The sequence below is a fragment of the Phoca vitulina genome, unplaced genomic scaffold (assembly GCF_004348235.1).
Source record: "Phoca vitulina isolate PV1807 unplaced genomic scaffold, GSC_HSeal_1.0 scaffold7, whole genome shotgun sequence".
Classification (NCBI taxonomy): Eukaryota; Metazoa; Chordata; class Mammalia; order Carnivora; family Phocidae; genus Phoca; species Phoca vitulina.
This window is the reverse complement of record NW_022589710.1, coordinates 8,999,092-9,019,772: the sequence shown is the minus strand read 5'-3', so window position 1 is coordinate 9,019,772 and position 20,681 is coordinate 8,999,092. Positions and strand designations below refer to the sequence as shown.

General features: G+C 38.7%; 1 protein-coding gene across 9 annotated transcripts in view; it reads right to left on the bottom strand.

The window, feature by feature from the left end:
* The window catches only part of AKAP6 (A-kinase anchoring protein 6), a 574,958-nt gene that overhangs the window by 338,371 nt on the left and 215,906 nt on the right, over nucleotides 1-20,681 (bottom strand). The window lies entirely within an intron of this gene.

The following is a 20,681-nucleotide window of genomic DNA, read 5'->3' as shown; positions in this document are numbered from 1 at the left end:
AGAGAAGCAATCGTTGTGCCTCGATTTCCTCATTTGTTAAGTGAGTTAGGACTAGGACCCATGGCACAGGATGAGGATTAAATGTGATAGTACATGCACAGCGCCTGACATGTAGTAAGTGTTGGATGAAGCTTCACTATGGTCATTATACATTATACATTCATAAACCACTAAAAATAAAGTATAAAAGAGTACTATACAAAGATTTCCATCCCTTGTATTACAATCATCAGGTTGTAGCTCTGGGTTCATTCTCAGAAAATGTAAACAAACATAATACTTCCTATGTCTCAAAAACATAAAATTGAGAATAAATGTTCTAGAGCTGAGGAAGTGAACAAATGCATACTTCTTTCCCAAATGAATGGAAACAGAGTTTTTATGTAAAAAGTTCATACATGGGGCGCCAGGTGGCTCAGATGGTTAAGCGTCTGCCTTTGGCTCAGGTCATGATCCCGGGGTCCTGGGATGGAGCCTCCCTGTTCTGCGGGAAGCCTGCTTCTCCCTCTCCCTCTGCTGTTCCCCCTTCTTGTGCTCTCTCGCTCTCTCTGCCAAATAAATAAATAAAATCTTAAAAAAAAATTTAAAAATTAGAAAGTTAATATACTTCCTAAAGCAAGGAGCATAAAAACAAATTTTTCTAATTAACACAGAGATCTGGAATCAGAAAAAAAATTTGGAAAATGAGTGAACTACAAATATTAAACAGAATTTTTAAGAGAAGTCTATGACCAAGTAAGCTGGAAACATTTTCCATAAAGAAAACTTAAATCCTCATCTCCCTCAGGAAGAAGTGCTAGTTTCCTGCAAGATGCAATCCCTATTTCTTTTCTGTATGTAAACCGTAAGTTAGCCCCATCTGGAATTTAGTTTGGTTACAAATAAGTATGTCTGTCAGTTTGTTTACCTTGAAAGCTTTTCTCTCTCCTCAGAGAATTCCAAGGACAGTTGTCCTTAGAATCACTCAAAAGCATTAGGTTGTTTGTTTTAAATCAGAAAACTTGTGTATATATGCAGAAGTCGAATCATGTGAAATTACCTATTTTTAACTGCCTTTGACCTACAAAAAAAGCAATTTCATACGGCTCCATTTCAGTTGTCGCAAATGGCATGGATGTTGTCTTGGGGGAGTTGGGAGGTAAGGAAGTAGAGGGGTAAGAAGAAGCAAGGTATTTCTCAATTAATTTTGACTTCACGTCTTGAAAGTTGCTGTGTCATAAGCCCAAACACTTTGTTGAGGAACTGGCACTACTTCGTGTGGGTTCTCTTACCATTAATGAAAAATGACAGAGAAGCTCAACGTGGACTGAGGCAGTAGACCCATCCACCCAACCGTGTAAGAAGGTGGCAAGGAAGCGAATCACTAAGGATGCTAAGAAAACAACAGCTTCCTGCCCACTGTGCTGGGATGAAAGCTGCGTATGTGGCGGATGAACCAGCTGTTCTGAGAAACAAGATCAGGCAGCTACCGACCATGTAAAGCACCTAGATTTCCAGTCCCCTCCCCTGTAATCCACATCCCTTCAAATGAACCTTGTCCAGGCAGGCTTACTAAACAGTTGCAAAACGCCTGGATTACGATCCTACAGGAACACAAGCAGCAAGCCGCTCACCCCACTAATTAGGCATTTCAAGCTCTTCTTCCCCCACCCTCCTCTTCCTTGCCTTCTTTCTGGCTGCTTTGGAATTTTCAGGAGAGTATGACATTTGAGTCATTCTGAGAGCAAGCACTCTGTTTTCTGGCTTTCCTAATTTGAAAACAACTTGGTATCAACAATTTCACTTGGCTTTCCATTTTCTAATTTTCAAACACGCGATCCCGTTACCTATGGCACGTGCACCCTGGAGACCGTGTGAGCAGCCTATAAAGCAGGCTCCCAGAACATCACTGCCTCTGAGGACGAGCCCTTCCTTCCTCCCATCTTCACCTCTGCTCCCCATGCCCACTGGCCACCAGAAGCAAAATAAAATACCATTCTAAGCTATCATCTATATTATATTGGAATTATTGTTACAAAACTTGTAGTAATAAGCAGTCAGTTAATCTTAGAGAAAGTAAATGCAGAAGATAGAAACTATTTCCTATATTACAATTCCAATGTTCCACAGGAATTTATATTTAGGCAAAAACATGTGTTTGAGAGTGCTTCTGGCCTCAACTTTAATCATTCGAGAAAGGAATAGTCCAACCAGTTTAAACTAGCTCTTCACTCTTTGTAACCCATGCGGCATTCCAAACATTTCTAAGCATTAGAGTTACATCATTTTCTCTCTTTTTTTCCCCCTTTAATACAAATAGCCATTATATTCCATTTTCACGACCTTTAAATTCCCAATATCAAATTACCCAGCTGTTGTTTCAATCTCTCTCAGTTGCTAGGAGATGGAGATGGTGGCAGACCAGACCAATTTTCTTCAACACAGAATTGCAAGTTGACATAAGAGAGAACTAAATTCAGCCAAAGCACAATGAGCCTGGCAGTTGGCAGCCAGGCTGTGTGTCTTTTCACACAGCTGCAGGAGACAGTTGGTTCAGAGAACCTCATTGCCATCTCCCTGCCAACCTCACTGCCATGTTTTCATGCCTTCTCCACAAGGGCCCTCAGCAGAGAGGCATTTGCATTTGCATCGCAGGGGTCTGTCTGCTATTACACTGCCTGTTCTGGAGTTTAGTTCCATGGCTAAAGACCATGATCTTTTCTGAACCAAGCCCTTCAATAACAATAACAAACGATAATCATAATATAACAACAACATTAATAGAGAAAACACTCTAGTGAATGCCATGGGAAGCATTTATACTCCCCCACCACTTCTGATGGAGGTACTTATTCTCCCAACTTCCAGGAGTGTTGGTTGCTTACTGCTCTCTCTGGGAACTGCCCTCAGCTGCCTCACCCAAGGTCATGTCCTTCCCTGGCAGTTTTCCTTATAGCCAATACCTGCTTGGGGCGGGGGGGAGGGGAGTATAAAGCCTAGCAGGGAAGGGGTAGGGACACCGCTCCATGGAGTCTCCCACAGGAATGACCGAGGTCTGTATCACAGCTGCCCTGGGGTTCAACTCCTCCCCGCGCTTGATCTGCTGCCCCACACCTCTCACAGGTGTTCTATCAAACATGCCAGAGCCTCAGAATCTGCTTCCTAGGAACGCAACTGATGATGACAAGTACATTATCAAACCTCTAGTTTCTTTTAAGGAACAATCTAATGGGCTTCTATATATTGAAATCTGAAAGAAATCTCATAAGGACTATTTTTCCCGGCTTACACACAATAACTGCACCAGCCCGGAAGTTGTAACCCAGGATGACTGAGACACTGCAATATCTGTGCTTACTCAGAGGAGTCCAGTGACACAATGCCCAGTGTTTCATTCTCAGCCAAACCCCAGTCAGGGGGCAAAGTCAACAGAATGACTATAAAATGAGGTAGATGAATAAAGACAGTTTATACCCTGGATGGGGGTGCAGGTTTCAATCAATGCAAATTGTGCAATGAAGACATTAGCTGCAGCCCCACTAGGGGGTACAGAATTTCATCTACTCAAACTGGGTGAGAGAATGTTGAAAGAGTTTACAATAAAAATTGAATAAAGGTAGAATACATCGTGGACACAAGTGATGCACTGGGTTGTGAAACCAAGTCCCAGCTAATAGCCACAGACTTGGATTGCCCCACTGGCAGGGAAGACTTCAACTATATGTAAAAAGGTTCAGCATGGTAATCTATAGTTTCAGAAGTAGCACCCAGGTCTTCCATCCTGGTCCACAGTGTCTTACTGCACCAGTCCATAACTGGATTAAAGAACTGGTCAGGAATCAAATAACTTCTGCTTCCTTTAGTTATGTAAATGTGCATAAAATACTAGGAAATGTAGAAATAAGCATACAGATGATGGCATAAGCCATGATACTTTGCGCTAAATTTAGTAGTAAATTTTGTAATTACAGAGGTAATCTGTGTTTATTATTTAAATTTTTTGAAATGTTTTAAAGAATCTGAAATATAATATTGCCTTGAAGTTTTTTTTTTTAAAGTAATCTCCACACCTAATGGGTTCGAACTCACAACCCTGGGATCAAGAGTCACATGCTCCACCACCTGAGCCAGCCAGGTGTCCCTGCCTTGAAATATTAATTTGAAATGTTTGATATCAGATGTGATTTTAATAAAAGAATTTGATTAAATTTTTAATATAAAAGAATCTACTTTATCATAGTTGTAAGTTTGGTTTATTACATTTTCTAATTTGCCTACACGATAGAAAGATTAGTTAGGTTTCTAGGTCTGTCCTATTCATCTAAGGTGTTTGAGATTATTAGAAAACTTAAAATGTTTTAGGAATGTAACTAAATTTGTGAATGACACTAATTTGTTAACCTTATGAGCTAACTGAACATTAATCAAAAAACAAATGGCAGTGACTGCTCTTGTTTTTATACTAAACTTACTAGATGTATCAATAGAAGCAAGAGAAAGAAAATTCATGCTTAAGAAAAATCAAGCTTTAAAATTTTCCACTCTAATAATAATACAATTTCTAAGTGTTCCTTCCTCCCTCAATTGTCAGGAATTATTTAAGCCTCACCCACTTGTTGTCTGTTCAGACTATGAATCTTTCGAGCACAGCAAACTTTAATTTAAATATTTTGTTAGCATTTCATGCTCTAAAATTTCAGAGTTGGCAGTTTTCCTCTCAGCTGCTTGAAATGGTTCCCTGCTTTTGTTTCCCAAGAGATGAAGCTGATGGATCCTGGTAGGAAAGGACTGTGCCACCTGATGTGAGTCACCACAGCAGGGATACAATTTATTTGAAATAAGTCATAAGTCAGGCAAGACAATCACATAACTTTTTCCAAGAATAAAATATTATAAATCCAAAATTATAATTAAAGTCCTTAGTCTTGGTTTGATGGCCATTCAGTCTTTGGTGAGGGGGTGTTTCTGAAACAGTGCTTCTCAAATTTTAATGGCACATGAATCACCTGGGGACCTGTTAAGCTGCAGGCTCTGATTCTGTAGGTCTGGGGAGGGGGTGGGGATCCTGCATTCCTAACAGGTTCCCAGGTGCTGCCTAAGTTTCCAGTCCATAGAGCACACTGTGAGTAACAAAATTCTAAAGGTCAATACCCCCGCTGACATTTTGTGGCTTTTTTAGCATGAAGATTCTCTGTCAGCGGTGAGAGTGATGAACCTAATATGGCATCACTATATTTGAAGGAACTGATGTTTCACCACTTAAAGATTTGTTTGTTCAAAGAGCAACTGACGTTAAAGCAAGTCAGTAATTTCCCAACATCTACAGGCTATTTCATTAGGAAGTAAAAAGAGGAATAGACACTATTAGGCTTAAAAATGACAAAATATGTCAAATATGCCTGTCAATAAATATGTCACTCTGATCCTTAGGTAACTGAAGGTGTAATCCTCCATTTTGAAAACAAAACATAATCTGTATTTCATAACTTAGAAACATCTCTGAGCAGCATTTCTTTGGCTATCAGGCTAAGAGGATGCTTTGGGCTTCTGTTTCTCTAGCCAGGCGAGAAGCTAGGAAAGCTGGAGAGAGTCTGTTTCTCTATCAACACTAGGTGGCGCTACAATACAAGTAAACAGTAAATGTAGCGCCAAACTCTTCCCTTGCCAGGATACAACTCTTAATGACTTAATCACTCAACCTTGTCTACTTTCTTACAGATTAAGGTAAAAACTGATCTTCAGTTTATTCTACAGATGACTGGACATGTTTTAAAAGTTTTCTACTTCTAGGAAATGCTCTAGGAATCTACTGGAAGCTTAAGATGTCACAGAACCTAATAGTTTTTTCAATGTATGAACATTTGTGTGCATGTATTTTCCAGTTCTTAAGTTACACGGGAGGATCTTAATGGTCACAAAGTTTGTGATATATTGGCAAACAAAGAAGGTTGTGAAAATCTCTTTCCTTGGAGATCTTTAAGAGCAACACAAAACCCTCTATTGATTCCCTGGATTAGTTTCGTAAGTCTGCTGAAGCAAGTTGTTGAACTTCATCAAACAATGCCTAGAAATTATTTCCTGGCACAAGGTCTCCTGGCAGGACAGGAAACACTTCCCCAAAGCTGCATGAGTGCTCACTGCAAATCCCATGAGTCAGGGAGCAGTGACAAAGCAGAGGAAGGCTCAGCAAGTTTTCTAGTTGGAATGCCTACTTAATACCTCTTCCAAAAGCATCACTGTAAGTTTCGGACAATCTGTTTTACACATTCCCCTAAGTAAAGATTAACTTGGACTAAACCTGTCTATTATTCATATCTTATTAAGAAACACTTTAGGGGCACCTGGGTGGCTCAGTTGTTAAGCATCTGCCTTCAGCTCAGGTCATGATCCCAGGGTCCTGGGATCGAGCCCTACATCGGGCTCCGTACTCTGCGGGAAGCCTGCTTCTCCCTCTCCCACTCCCCCTGCTTGTGTTCCCTCTCTGGCTGTGTCTCTCTGTCAAATAAATAAATAAAATCTTTAAAAAAGAAAGAAAGAAAGAAAGAAACACTTTGAACAAATGCTCTTAGAGCAGTACCTCAGAAATAATGATGTTGATAAAGGTGGGATAAGATTGTTAGAGCAAAGCGGGCAAGTCCAATTAGAATACAGGACACTTGGTGTTTGGCAAGTCTCTGCACTTTGTTGTGGTGGGAGGAGAGTTTTGATCAAAAGAAAACATGAGGGTGTGGAGTATCGGGGAGAAAGAAGGGGGAGATAAAGATGGGAAGTGGGAGGACAGTAAACTCTATCATAAATGAAAGTCCTGTTTCGCAGTTTTACACCTTTGGTCATGACAGCCGAAGAGTGTGACTTAGTAGAGACCCTTCCTAACACTCGAAATGAACAAGAGATGACATCCTGCACATCCCACAATTACAGGGTGCCTATGCACAGAGATGTAAACTTGAATGGACGAGGTCCCTGCCCTCAAGTGTTTCTGGGCTCCACTGACCAGGTGGGCTGACTTCCACTCCATGAAAGGGCAACACATCGTCCCACAAGGCTACGGTGTATTCATTTCCTGGATATAGAAAGCAAGGCATACAGGGATGAAAACGGAGCCCAAAAAGTCAAAAGGCATAGAGTAAGGAACATTTTTCTCATGAAACTAGCTCTTCTAAGTATGTCATTTCATTTTCTCTTCACTGATGTCATCCGTAAATATTAATGGGGCATCTACTTTGTTCAAGGTGCCAGGTTTCCTCTCTTACTAATATTTGAATAGAAAAATCGTTAAGTCTTTCTAGATTCTAAATGCTATCTTTTAGGTTCTTATCTCCTGAGGACTGCATTATGAGAGCTCCTTTTGTGGTTCAGTTTCTCAAACTCACCTGAAAACTCTTTGAAAGGGAGGTAGGTGATCATTAGGGTGAGAATGAGAAAGAAGGAATAATATTGACAGCAGAGCCAGGAGGAAAAGGACCGCGATCAGCGGTTGAAAAGTCACCTGACAGATGGAGAAAGACTCGGGGGAAAAGAAAACAGCAGAAGAAAAAAAGAAAAAGAAAATAGAAACTGGAGGCAAATAAAACAGAGAAAATTTCACACGTAATGAGCGAAGGAAAGAACAGAGAAAATTTCACACGTAATGAGCGAAGGAAAGAAATGGAGCGGTGAACCCAACACAAAGGTGCAGTGCCTGAAGGGAAGCTGAAGAAACACTGGAGTTCCCATCGAGAAGTAAAAAGTGTGACATTGCAGGAATCACAGACCAACTTCTTGGGATTCTCACTTCTCCCTCACTGCAGATCAGAGTCCTGGCAAGAGTAGCCCAAATAACCAAACAAAAGAGCCACCTCTGCTCTTAAGACAGCATGGTTTAGAGGAGAAGAGACAAGACATGGTGTCAGAGGATCAGGATTGGATTCCTGATTCTGACACTCTCTAGTCACACATCCTGGGCTAAATGATCACCCCTTTGTCTCCATTTCTTCTCCTAGAGAATGATAATGCTTCTGCTACAGGTCTGTGAAAAATCTTACAGAAATGTTCATCATTCTATGTTTTAAACTTAACTATGGAAATTTTCAGACATTCAAAAGCAGAGAAAACAGGATAATGAATCCCCCCATGTACCCATCACCCAGCAATAACAGTTACCAAGCCTGGCCAATCTTGTTTCACCTACATTCCCACCTACTCCTGCTGATGTCACGTTATTTTGAAGCAAATCCTAGACATGCTGTCCTTTCATCTAAGTAAGATTTCAAGTACATATTGCCAAAAGACAAGGACTCCTTTTGTTAAACACAACCACAATACCATTATTATACCCCTACAAAAGGTAATTCCTTGATATTATCAAATATCCAGTGTCCGTATTTCCTCAGTTGTCCTATAAACATCCTGTTTGCATAGCTTGCATTTTGAATCAGGATCCAAACAAGGTCCACACAATGATTGGTTAATATGACTCTAATAGGTCCTTCAGTCTATATGTTTTCTCTTTCCGCCTCTCTCTCTCCCACTTGGAAACTTCGTTGTAGAAGCAGAGTTGTCTGTCCTGTTGAGTTTGACATTTCACACAGTCTGGGTTTTGCTGATTGCAACCTCATGGTATTATTTAACACTCCCCCCTACCCTGTATGTTTCTTGGAAATTAATAGTTAATTAATCTTGATCAGATTCCAGGCTTTCTCTTTTCCTTTTTTTTTTTTTACTTGGCAAGACTAACTCATGGATGGTATTCTACAGTTTCGTCAAGAGCTGCATATGGTTGTCTTTCGTTCTGTGATTTTTATCAGCTAATGAAAATCACGGCCAGCAATCCTCACACAGATGTTTCTCACGTTATTCTGATAAGCTAACACATTCTCCAGTAGATTCCTCAGTAACCACTCAGGAAACAACATATCCTGGGTTCTTACAAGTTTGTCGTGACCTTTACACTTGAAGTGCTATTTGGCTAAATACTTAGTTCTCATTTTCTTTCCCAAGTATCCTAAATATGTTACTCCATTGTCCTCTGGCAAAAAAAAAAAAAAAAATCAGCTGACAAAAATCTAGTGACAATCTGATATTCTTTCCCTTATCAATGACTTGGTTGTTTAGCCTGAATGACCATAGGATTTTTTTCTTCTTTCATTTTTTCCCTCCAGTAGTTTTTAGTTTTCTGAGTCGATTTTTTTCTCATATGCATAGTGCCTTTCCAACACGCAATTTTAAATCATTTAAAAATTTATTTCAAGAAAGTTTTCATGAAGTAGAGATGTTAATATTGGTTCTATTCCACTGGTTTTCTAATTATGATCCATGCTTATATTTTATGCTCTTATTTTAGTCAAGTGCTTTTGGCTCAACTGGAAATATTAAGTATCATCTTCATATATTTTGTGGGCATATCTTTCTGGCATGCTTTTATTGTCTGTGAAGACGTTATTCTGCTCCTTACTCTTTTTAAAAAATAGTAATTTTGTATAGTAATCAATCTTTTCTGTTGTTCATTTTCTGTATTACTATTATGGCTGATAATAATACTTTTAAAGACATTTGCAATCACAAGTAATATAAGAAAACTTACTTAGAAAAGCATATATAAACTAAGTATAGCATCATCAACACATATAATTTATACAGCTTCTGTTTTCTGTGGAATGTAGGTAACATTATTACTGTCCTTGAAGTTTATAAAGTCAGTATTTATCCTTATTTTACTCAAGAAGAAACTGATACAGCAGAAATTTAAAAGGTTCACGTTAATGGTAGGGCAATATTATAATTCTAGGCTCCTAATTATCAGACTATATAAGAAGATATACATAATTAGAATGAAAATTCATTAATCTACCCTGAAGAATTGGCTTTTTCTAGGTAGATTTTTCTCTGCTTAGGGTTTCTTTTAAAAAATGAAAGCAAATTTGATATATTTCTGATTGGTAATACAGCTTTAGGGTAGGAAAAGAATTACCATCTTGAATAAGTTAACTTTCTTTTATATACTTCCACGTATTTGTCAAGGCTTTTCATTCACACTACACTTGCTATCAAGCAGGCAAATCGAAGAAGATGTGACTTTGATCACTAGAGAATATCTGTAGCAAAACTGGTGGCATCCCTAAATCACAAAGTAAATATTTGTGAGTTGCTAAAATGATGACCAGGTCAGCCTTGCAAAGTTGCCTGGGGGGAGGTGCGGGGGGGGGGGGGGGGGGGGGGGGGGGGGGGGAGGTTTCAGGCAAGTGAATGGAAGAGAAAAGCTTTAATTTTCTATTTTGGCATAACTTGGGTCCCGATTATGTAATTAAGGATTGTGGCCTCTGAACAGAGATGAAAATGCCAACAGGAAATAATTCAGAAATTTCATGTTTATGACGTAGGTAAGAAGCATGTGGTCTTGAGACGAGGCTCTCTCTGCGCAGCTTCACCAGACACCTGAACTTTATCAGAATGTCAGCCCGAGCAGCACACAGGGAAGAATTTCCAGTGTGGTCATCACACAAATATCTCTCCGTTTAGTTTCACTCTCTTGTCTACCACTGTGTTGAGATCCTGAAGATCCTAGCTTAACAGGAAGCTTGGGATTTCTGAATTTTGCCTGCCCCAACCCAGTGCTGAGAGTGAGGGGGAGGGATGTGTTTTCACCATATGTGCTATATAGAGAATTTTCAATTAGTCATGGCAAGTTTCTAGTTTTGAGCGGCCCTCACTCCACACCGAGGCCATTTGAGGGCCAAACTGAGAAGCCGGTAAAATAGGGTTCAGAATCCTCATGACCTCACCTGATACTGCTAAAAATGCCCATTACCAGGGGAACTTCATTCCTTCCCCTCCCCCACTTAATCAATACCTACCTCTTCCATAGCGAATTTCCTCAAGTCCTACTCAGTAGATTAATTCAGTGGTTCTTCAACCTTATCTTCACCAAGAAACATCTCTTGTTAACTCTCATTATATCTTATCCTTTCCCACCATAAACCCCATGTTTTGAAAGACTGTGCTTGTTGGACAAGCTAACTATATTTAGAAATTATTTTTCCATTTACTCAATGACAAATACAACTGCTTCTCAGAGCCCCCTGACCAAAATGAGATAAAACGTGTTTGTCACCTCATTGGCTTGATAGCATTTTAGACAGAAGGCAATAACAAATGTCAGCTGTAAAACCATATAATGTACAACTATATATAAATGTGCAATTTCCATTAGGCTTTTTGAAGTTCTCCAAGTCGTTTAAAGAGTATCATTTATTTGGAAATCCCAGGTTGAAGATCACTGATTTTCTTCATATTAAATTATTTCTCTTAATGTGTTATTCCCTTCTCTTCGATAAGATAATATCTTTGATTAAAATGCATATAACTATTAGTACTAAGGAAGTAGCAAGTCCATTAAAGAGTTATATTTGAGGTCCACGGACATGATCCAATTCTCTGACTCTTGTCATGACCAGCCCTGTTTGCCACCTACAGACACGTGACAATTTGAGGTACTTATTTTGGAACAGATAGGCTGACCCAGCCATTTACAAACATTATTAAACCACAATATAAGCTTGGTTAATTTAGATTTCATAGCCACCGAGGTTATTTGTTTCAATATGAGAGCATAATTCATTTTGAAAGGCTGCTATCAGCTCTGTATTTTTGTTATTTGATATTAAAACAAAAAAAAACTTGCATGTTTACTTCTGAAAAAAGTTGTATTTGCTGATTTTTTTTTACATAGTATTATATATTATAGCTTTTTACTCTGTATTTTGGTTTTTGGTTTTTGTAAAAAAGAAGAATTTTAATCTCTACTTTTTGTTCTTTTTAAAGTTAAAATTGAACTACATTTCTGGGAAGTAAAGACAATATTTCCATTTTGTTCTTCATTTTCAAGGATTTGCCAAATTAAATACTATGGCACTATATGGCATTCAAAGACTGCTCATCGTTAAAATTAAACCATGGTGAATATGGCTTTTCGTATAAAGCACTATGATAAATATTTAGACCAATTTCCACAGATCCCAACAGCTTTAGTTACTTTATATCTACTTTATATTATTGTATCTACTTTATAGTAAAATATTCTCATTCATTTATCACATCATAAAAAAATGTTAATCCTTAATCACTTTTAAATTTTTGAAATTCATGTATATCACTCTTCTCTACATGTGCTCCTCCACCACTAAAAAAGTGGAAACAAAACAAAACAAAAAACCCCAAAGTTTTACCCTTAAAAAATGATGAAGTAGAGGTGCCTGGGTGGCTCAGTCAGTTGAGCGTCCAACTCTTGGTTTCAGCTCAGGTCATGATCTCAGGGTCGTGAGATGGAGCCCAGCTCCCCGCTCAGTGAGAAGTCTGCTTGAGATTCTCTCCCTCCCTCTCCGTCTGCCCATCCCCCTGCACTCTCTCTCTCTCTAAAATAAATAAATAAATCTTTAAAAAAAAAAAAAATGAGGTAAAATCCCTTCCTCTGTCCCTTACTCTCACCAAATGAGCCACTCCAGAATGTCCTGCTTTCACTCATCACCCTCTCCCACCAACCCATTTTATTTTTTTTTTTTTTTTTTTTTAAAGATTTTATTTATTTATTTGAGACAGAGAGAATGAGAGAGAGAGAGAGAGCACATGAGATGGGGGAGGGTCATAGGGAGAAGCAGGCTCCCTGCCGAGCAGGGAGCCCGATGCGGGACTCGATCCAGGGACTCCAGGATCATGACCTGAGCCGAAGGCAGTCGCTTAACCAACTGAGCCACCCAGGCGCCCCCCACCAACCCATTTTATGTAGGCAGATGGACAGTCAGCAAACTCAATCATTTGTTTGGGATTTATACTTCAAGTATTTCCAAAGTAGGTTGGGACAGGTTACAAATGTTATGTAATTAAAAAATAGGACAGCCCTGACAAAAACAGATCAGAGTCTCTTGAAGGAGATAAAGGGGACAGAGATTATAAAGCTCATCATGCTTTTCCCTAGTATCAACATCACAAAGGAAAATTTTGGCGTGAACCAGTTTTGCTTCAATAAAAAGGAGAGGGCAAGCAAATTTATTTTCAAGAAAACTTCCTGGGAATTTTAGTAAACCATGTTTGATGACTACTTGGCAAGTACACCGAGACACTATTCCAATGGATAATTCTCGTATCCACATCATTCAATTGCTGCATGTTCAAGAAAAACACTATTCACTTGCTCTATATTCAAGAAAAACACAAACATTTAAATGAAAAAAGAAGGAAAGCAATTGAACATAAGGAAGCATTTATGTTGGGAAAAATAACCTAATCCATTCCAGATCTATAATTATAGGCCTTTTTAACTATAGCAAAAAGAAATGTAAAATAAAAAACAGCTCTTTAAGTACCTAAAAATGTGTATTATCTGCATCTTTTCATCTCATGTAAAAAAATCAAGTTTTCACTGTACTTTATCTCTCTATTGGTCTGTTCCAGCAAACCATTAGTCATTACACTGTGTCGTCTCATCTTCTCCTGCTTTATATTAGCAAGCACAAGACCAAATATTGGCTTGTATGGAAAGCCCTGCGATGTGGGAGTCAGGCATGGCCACGTGAGAACGCATGCTTTGCCCAGAAAACTTGCCAGTCTTCGGTTCCTGCAGAAGGACAAGCACTCTCACTGAGTTGCAATCCAGCACAGGACTCACTGAGGGGGGTCTGCCCTTTCTAAATTTAAGAGTTCTTACTGTTTCTTAGAAGACCCAGATGCAAATAGGAAGAGAGCCATCAACCTTAATTTCTCTGTTATTTATTGCTAGCAGCTACTGGACAGTCAAAAAAAAGTCAGTGAGAAGAGAAATGCTGAGGGAGGCAACCGGGCATACACACCGAGGGAAAGGACTCAGAAGGCATGTTTAGACAGTGTGGGGAGGACCGGCCATATGGCTGGTTTTGCAGGCTGATCAAAATCTTCCACATAACTTGAAGCTCTCTGTACTTATGGTTTCTTATGTAAAGTCATAAAGTAAATGAAGGTATTCAGTTTAAATTTCAGAAATGAGCAAAGACAGAGACTCTGAGAGCTTCCTCAATTTGTTTCTAAGCAATGCTGTCTAACTTAGATGCCATTCATGAGACAGATTTGATTTGTAATTTGGCTTACTGAGTCTGTTGGAAAAATCCTGTTATCAACTAAATTAATTTCAATAGCTTTTTTATTTTTCAAATAGCTAATAAGCATTTGGCAGCCTGACTCTCAAATAGCCCAGTTCACCTTACAAGCATTTATTTCAAGAATAAATTTCTAGATAAATATTCATTATCAAACTAGATTGCAACTGACTTAACACTTCATCTGAGGGACAGTACAAATCCTACTGCCTCCTGCCTATATCATTTAGACCTGCAGGCTGTAGGGGAAAGGACTCTGCGTGGAGGATTAGAAGACTGGGGTCTAACCTGGATTCTGCCCTCGTTAGCCGTGTGAATCCAAGAACTCATTTAACTTCTCTAGGCCTCTCCTTTCTCATTTGTAGAATGAGGACTGGCGTAGGATGATCTCTCAGGTTTCACCCCACTCTAACATTAACAAAAATTATCTCACTTCTCTAAATGTCTCTGTAGGGAAAATCCTACCTTTATACTGATATACTTATATGTACTATAATAAATGATGTTTCTGAGGCCAGAGGTCCCTTTCCCATGATGTGGTCTTCAAAGGCATGTTCTCTCAACTGTTACCACCACCATTATTCCTTATTTGGGGCATTAAACTAGATTGCAGAGGATTAAGGGTCCCTGACTTCCATCTTTACAGTCAACAGGTAATTTAATAATGTAAATATCATACAGTAGCATTTTCCTTTTATTTGTTCAAAGTATTCACACATTATTCATTCCTAGTAACTACTCAGTAAGACAAGTGTTATTATTCTTTCTACTGTGAATAGAAAAATTAAATGTGACTTAGAGAGGTTAAGTGACTTGCCCGAGTAGATCTGAATGTCTCCCTCACAATCAACCAAGAGAATGTTTACTGATATAGCATCTGCACAGAAGTTTCTGCAATATGCACCAAAACATAAAACAGGAAGAGCCTTAAACAAGCAATTCAAATTTTAAATGTTTTAGACAAGTACAGAAAGATACATGCTCAAGGATAATAAACACAACACTTTCTGTTATGGAGAAAAAAAAAGAAGCAAGCTATACATCCATCATTAGGAGACTAGACAAATCAATTCAGTCACGTCCAGGCAGTAGATTACTAGGCAGCATTAAAAATGATAGCATAGAGCTACAGTTAATTAAATGGAAATATGGCCACAACTTACCCTTAAATTAAGGAAAAGGGGTGAAGAAAGTACAAGTTAAAACATGGATCAGCACTGTCCAATAGAACTTCTGTGATTGTGGAAATGTTCTGTGCTGTCAAATACAGTTGCCGCTAACAACACTTATGATGTGGCTAGTGAGGCTAAGGAACTGAGTTTTTTTTTTAAGTTTCATTTAATTTCAACTAAGTTTAAATAGCCACTGTGGCTAATGCTACCATGTTGGACAGCACTGTAGACAGTGACGTTTAATTGATGACTATGTGTTACTTTATAATCAGAAAAAAAAATAGACAATCTTGTGTTTAAACATCAGACCTGCACCTAGAAGGCAACTAGAAGACTGAGGAGTAAATTGCTCCACAGCAGGTTCATCTGAGGAGCTGCCGTGCCTGCAGCATGAGAGCAGTCTGTGTTTCATATGCGTGTTTTCCATACCTGAGCATGATTCTGCTAATTTGGCAAGTTTCCTAGATAGTGGTTCACATGAGCAAATAAGAGCTTTATGCCAAGAATGCTATGCCCTTTGTGCTGGTTCTGTAGAACAGACCAGAAAGAAAGAGTGATAAATGGAAGGAAGCAGAAAATAGAAGCTGGAGCATTGAAAGCTGCGCCAGATTTTTTGAAAGGATGATAAATTATTCAACTAATTGAATGGATTTGTAGTGATTAGGAAGTTCATGTTTTCTACTTATGAATATTGATTACATCAATATGTACTGCAGCAACAAAATACCTTATTTTTTTATATACCAGCCAGTATAAAATTTAGTCTTAGATATATCAAACTAGCTAAAGGTTAAAGAAGGGATGCTTGTTTGTTAGTTCACAGGTATTTCCAGACTCCAATCTATTTGCAAACCTAAAGCAACATTTTTCCCCGAGTCAACTATTTTTTTTTTTCCACTACTGGATTATGAAACACATAAAACATCACTTTCCTCATTTGTGTTTTTCTTAACACCGTGCTATTATAAACAAGATATGTAAACATATTCATATAGGAGGCTTTTTTCCCTGTATTTGGAATTTAAAGATGCCTTCTAAAAGACCAAACTGGCCCAAACTGTAGCATTCTTTTTTAAGATTGATTTATTTATTCCAGAGAGAGAGAGAGAAAGCTCATGCAAGCACAGGAGTGCAGGTGGGAGGGGCAGAGGGAGAGGGAGAAAGAGAGAGTCCCAAGCAGACTCCCACTGAGTGTGGAGCCCGACTCGGGGCTCCATCTCACCACCCTGAGATCATGACCTGAGCCAAAATCAAGAGCTGGGCACTTAACCGACTGAGTCACCCAGGCACCCCAAATTGTAGCAGTCTTAATAGTAAAACTGTAATTAACCTAGGTCCTCAATTAACTGGATCCTCCCCATATTCCACATTTTAGGAGAAGAAAAATCCCCAAAAAGGACATTGAAGGAAGAAGAAAACTTAAGCATAAATCTCTTACTATATCTAAATCTACATTATTTTGTAAAAATGATGTTCCAAGTCATAACCTCAAAAGCTGCAATATCTTTAATCCTGAAAAAGATTTAGGTAACGTTCACTATTACACACTTGAAATTTGGGAAGGAAGCATGCTAATATACCATAGAACATTTTTCAGCATAATATAAAATCAAATCTGTTTTTTATTTCATTCTGTTGACTAAAAATGTCAAATGAAATATGTCCTGCCCCTTGTAGGCCTTGTTTATTAAAGCTATGTTTTATTATAGAAAAGTGTATTATAATTGGAAGTATATACAGTTCCCACAACTCTAACACACAGAGACATACACACGTTCGTCAACTCCCCCTGCCAGAGTCACAAATGCAGCAAGCAGTGTTTGGACCGGGAAATAACCATAACCGGCACTACTGACATTTAAGTAACACCTGAGAGACCTCCAAGTTCTTCCAAAGAAGGACCTTACTTGATTTTTACAATAGCCTTCAGACGTAGGTATTTACAGGTAAGGAAATTAAGGCTCATAGAAATCACTGAATTGCTTGGAATCTAACTTCTAGAGGGTCGCAGAGATAGGAGCAGAACCAGGCCTGCCATCTCCAAACTCTGGGGGCTTTCCACTCTGCCTCACTCCCAGCACTGGGCCAGCAGGAAGGGGGAAGGCATGAGGGCAGGTGACGAGTGATTGTCACGGATTTGAGAAAGTCCCATCCCAGCATTAGTAAGCTGGTTGATACGAATGAGGCAGTAAGTGTTCATTGTTTCCAGTGTGCTTCTGAAATCTCTGAGGCAGCTTGAACTAAATGGGCCACTATCAAAAAAAGGGACCAGCATATCCCAATTTGCCCTTTAAATTCTAGAAGATAGCCTCAACCCAGTTTTCAGAATACCTTCAACTGTCTAAGCAGTGCTTAGAATCTAGCTGCTTCTGCTTGGATGAGATTAGTAATCCTGAAGCCATATGACTCAAGGTAAAGATTGTCCATTCACCAGTAAGGTCTCTGTCTGAAGCCTTTCCCTTCCCTCTAGTCTTTTATGAGCCCAGAACTCCTTCCTCCACAAAAAACCATTTTCTGAGAAAGCCTCTGGTATGTATTCTTGATGCAAATGTAAGCCAATACATTTCTTATCCCACCGACACTTATATTTAATGCTTTGTCTGTAATTAAGGAAAGAAAGCCTTTGTGGTGGGCATATGCAGGCATTACAGAGCAGGCTGGGAAGTAAATTTTTCCAGGTGAAGATGTCTCCTGCAATCCCACCATCTTTCTGGACTGGGAGGTTCCCCCAAAGCCCTTGATGTTCATGCATGTGAAAAAAAACTAAGCAAACAAGAACCCAGGAGGCTATTTTCTACTAAATATGACTGTGGAATCAATTATGTGTTTTCCATCTTTCCTTCTCCCTCTGAGTCTTCCCATTCTGAAATCAAGAAAGAGTGAAGTGAAAGAGCAGTATGATATATACTACCAACCTGGAGTGCCCATGGATGGGTTTCAAAGGGTGTCTTGAAATAGTATGCAGAATATGATGGGCATGTGTGTGCAATGTCTTGAGAAGACAGTCTACAGTTTTTATCGTATTTTGAAAGAAATGGCTAATCTAAAAATGGGTTAACAGACTTCAGAGTTATAAAGATTTAATTTTTATTCCTAGCTTTACCATTTTCAAGCTATGCCACCTTAGGCAAGTCAATTAACCTCTCTGTGCCTCAGGTCTTCGCCAGAGGTCTAGGCGCTATTGTAAAGATGAACTGAGATAATGTATGCAAACCACTCTGAGGAAAGCAAAGCATAAATGCCAGGTAGCTGGTTAGTATTATTATTAGCAGAGTAAAGGACTTGAGGAACTTCAAGAGCAAACAAGAGTCCCCGTCCAGATGCTGCAAGAGAAGAATGGAGGAGCAGAGCCACAAACTTGGCAGAATTTACAGCTTGTTCTGGGTATACAAAATGTTAGGACTGGAAAGAGCCCTGTAGTTCCCTCCTTTTACACATGAGGAAGCTGAGACCCCAAAAGGCAAGCACTGTCACATCATAAGGTTAGTGACAGAATGTGGGCACCAGATTCGGGGTCTACTCCAGGCAGGTGAAAACAAAGAGAAGCTGCCACTGAGGCATGGTTGTTATCCAACTACAAACAAAAGCCATTCAGCCTCGCCTGATTTATAGGCGCTTTACCTCCCTTCCAAGAGGACCTTTGGTCCTAGGCGTCATAAATCAAGATGTCCGTGTATTTCATTTCTAGTTCCTCCCCCTGCGCTCTCCTTACTACAGGAAAAGCAGGGTATGAGTAGATATCGGACTGATTTATGTCAGTGCACCTATTTTAACCTCTGAAACCAAGACTCGCATTCTAGGAGGTATTAAAGTGAATGTCATGAGGGAGCACACTCCCATACCAGCTCTCACGTGGACAGAGAATGGAGGTGAATGAATATTAAGCTGTAGATTAAGCTTGGACAAGTAGTCCAAGATGGAGAGATTCATAATGCCACTTCCTCTCAAACATGAATATGTGTTACACTGGAGATTTATTAGAATTGAACTGATAAAAGACTTGCATAGGACTCAAAGATTTAATTTGGCCCAAACTTTGGGTTATATTAACTGGAGTGTCTTGTCTTTGAAGGAACTTAGTTAAGGTTACCCATCACTTCATTCTTATTAGGAAAAACGTCAAATTCTTCCCTGAGTTAATTCTAGCAAAATTCTGCTTGTTTTGACCAAGCCTTAACCCCAAAATTTCTGTGAATAATTATCCTAATTTAAAAATGCTTATGAATACATTTTATTATTTCACTGAAATATCCTTGGGAGGTTATGGTTTCCCTGGCATGCTAATGCCACTTAGAGCAGAAAGGAAAGTTAAAAATGATAATGTGAGGATTCAGTCAGTTGACTGACCAAAAATGTCTTCAATTTTACACAGAGGAAATGGGAGAATTTTCCCTTAAAAAACTTCTAGACTTGTTTGAGGAAATTAGAAAACAAAATATGAAAAAGCAAATAAAAATGCAAGATAACAAACACTGGCGCTAAATTATGGATCAAGGGAATAAATCCTGAGCAGCATGGGCTGAGAGCACCCAGAAAGGCTTTACAGTGGAGAGAAGAGTTGTGTGCTAGGCCTTGGATCACTGATTTTAAGTTCGATGTGGAGGAGAATGGCTATGAGTCTAGAATTTGTGTGGCAATGTCCAGCAGGGGTCATGATCTAAGGGAAACACAATCACCTGATTTTTTTACTATCTTTGACCAATAAATCTACAAAAGTATCAATAACAGACCAAGTGAAACAAAATAACTTAAATTTAATGAGAAATAAAATATACTACATTCACTTTTTAAAATAAAAGTGGAGACCATAAAATTATATTAAATAAATGCACAGTCTCTATAAAGCCTTGTGCCTTAAGCAATTAGTAAATTTGTTCTGGAAACCTGCAACACATTTATGGGACTGCATTTTAAAATATGTACTGAATTTTAGAATAACCACATTAAACAGTTATGAAATATTCATTCTTATTTGTGGTCCAGTGGCAGACAAAAATTATAATTGCTTGTAGATCTGTAGGAAAAACTAAGTCCAATTATTTTAAAACCTAAAATAAACAACAATAACAAAACAGAGGTCCACCAGTTCTGAGAAGAAAATTCACTGGTTTTTCTAATATAATACATTTTACATACCTACAACTTAATTTATAAAAGTTTAAAAAGAAATATTATTTAAAAAATATAGATACCTCAGGTTTATAACTAATTAAGAAGAGATACATATAAATCAAAAGAAGCAGAAAAAAGAAAAATGAAAGGAAAGCACATAATCATATGCACAGAAAATAATGTCAGTTACTGTATTTATCATGCAGAGTTTAGATTCATTTTGGTTTATCTAGCTCATTACTCATTGTAGAACACCAGAATCCAACAGATAGGTATATATACCCCAGGGAGAACTACTCGAGTTACACATTTAAAG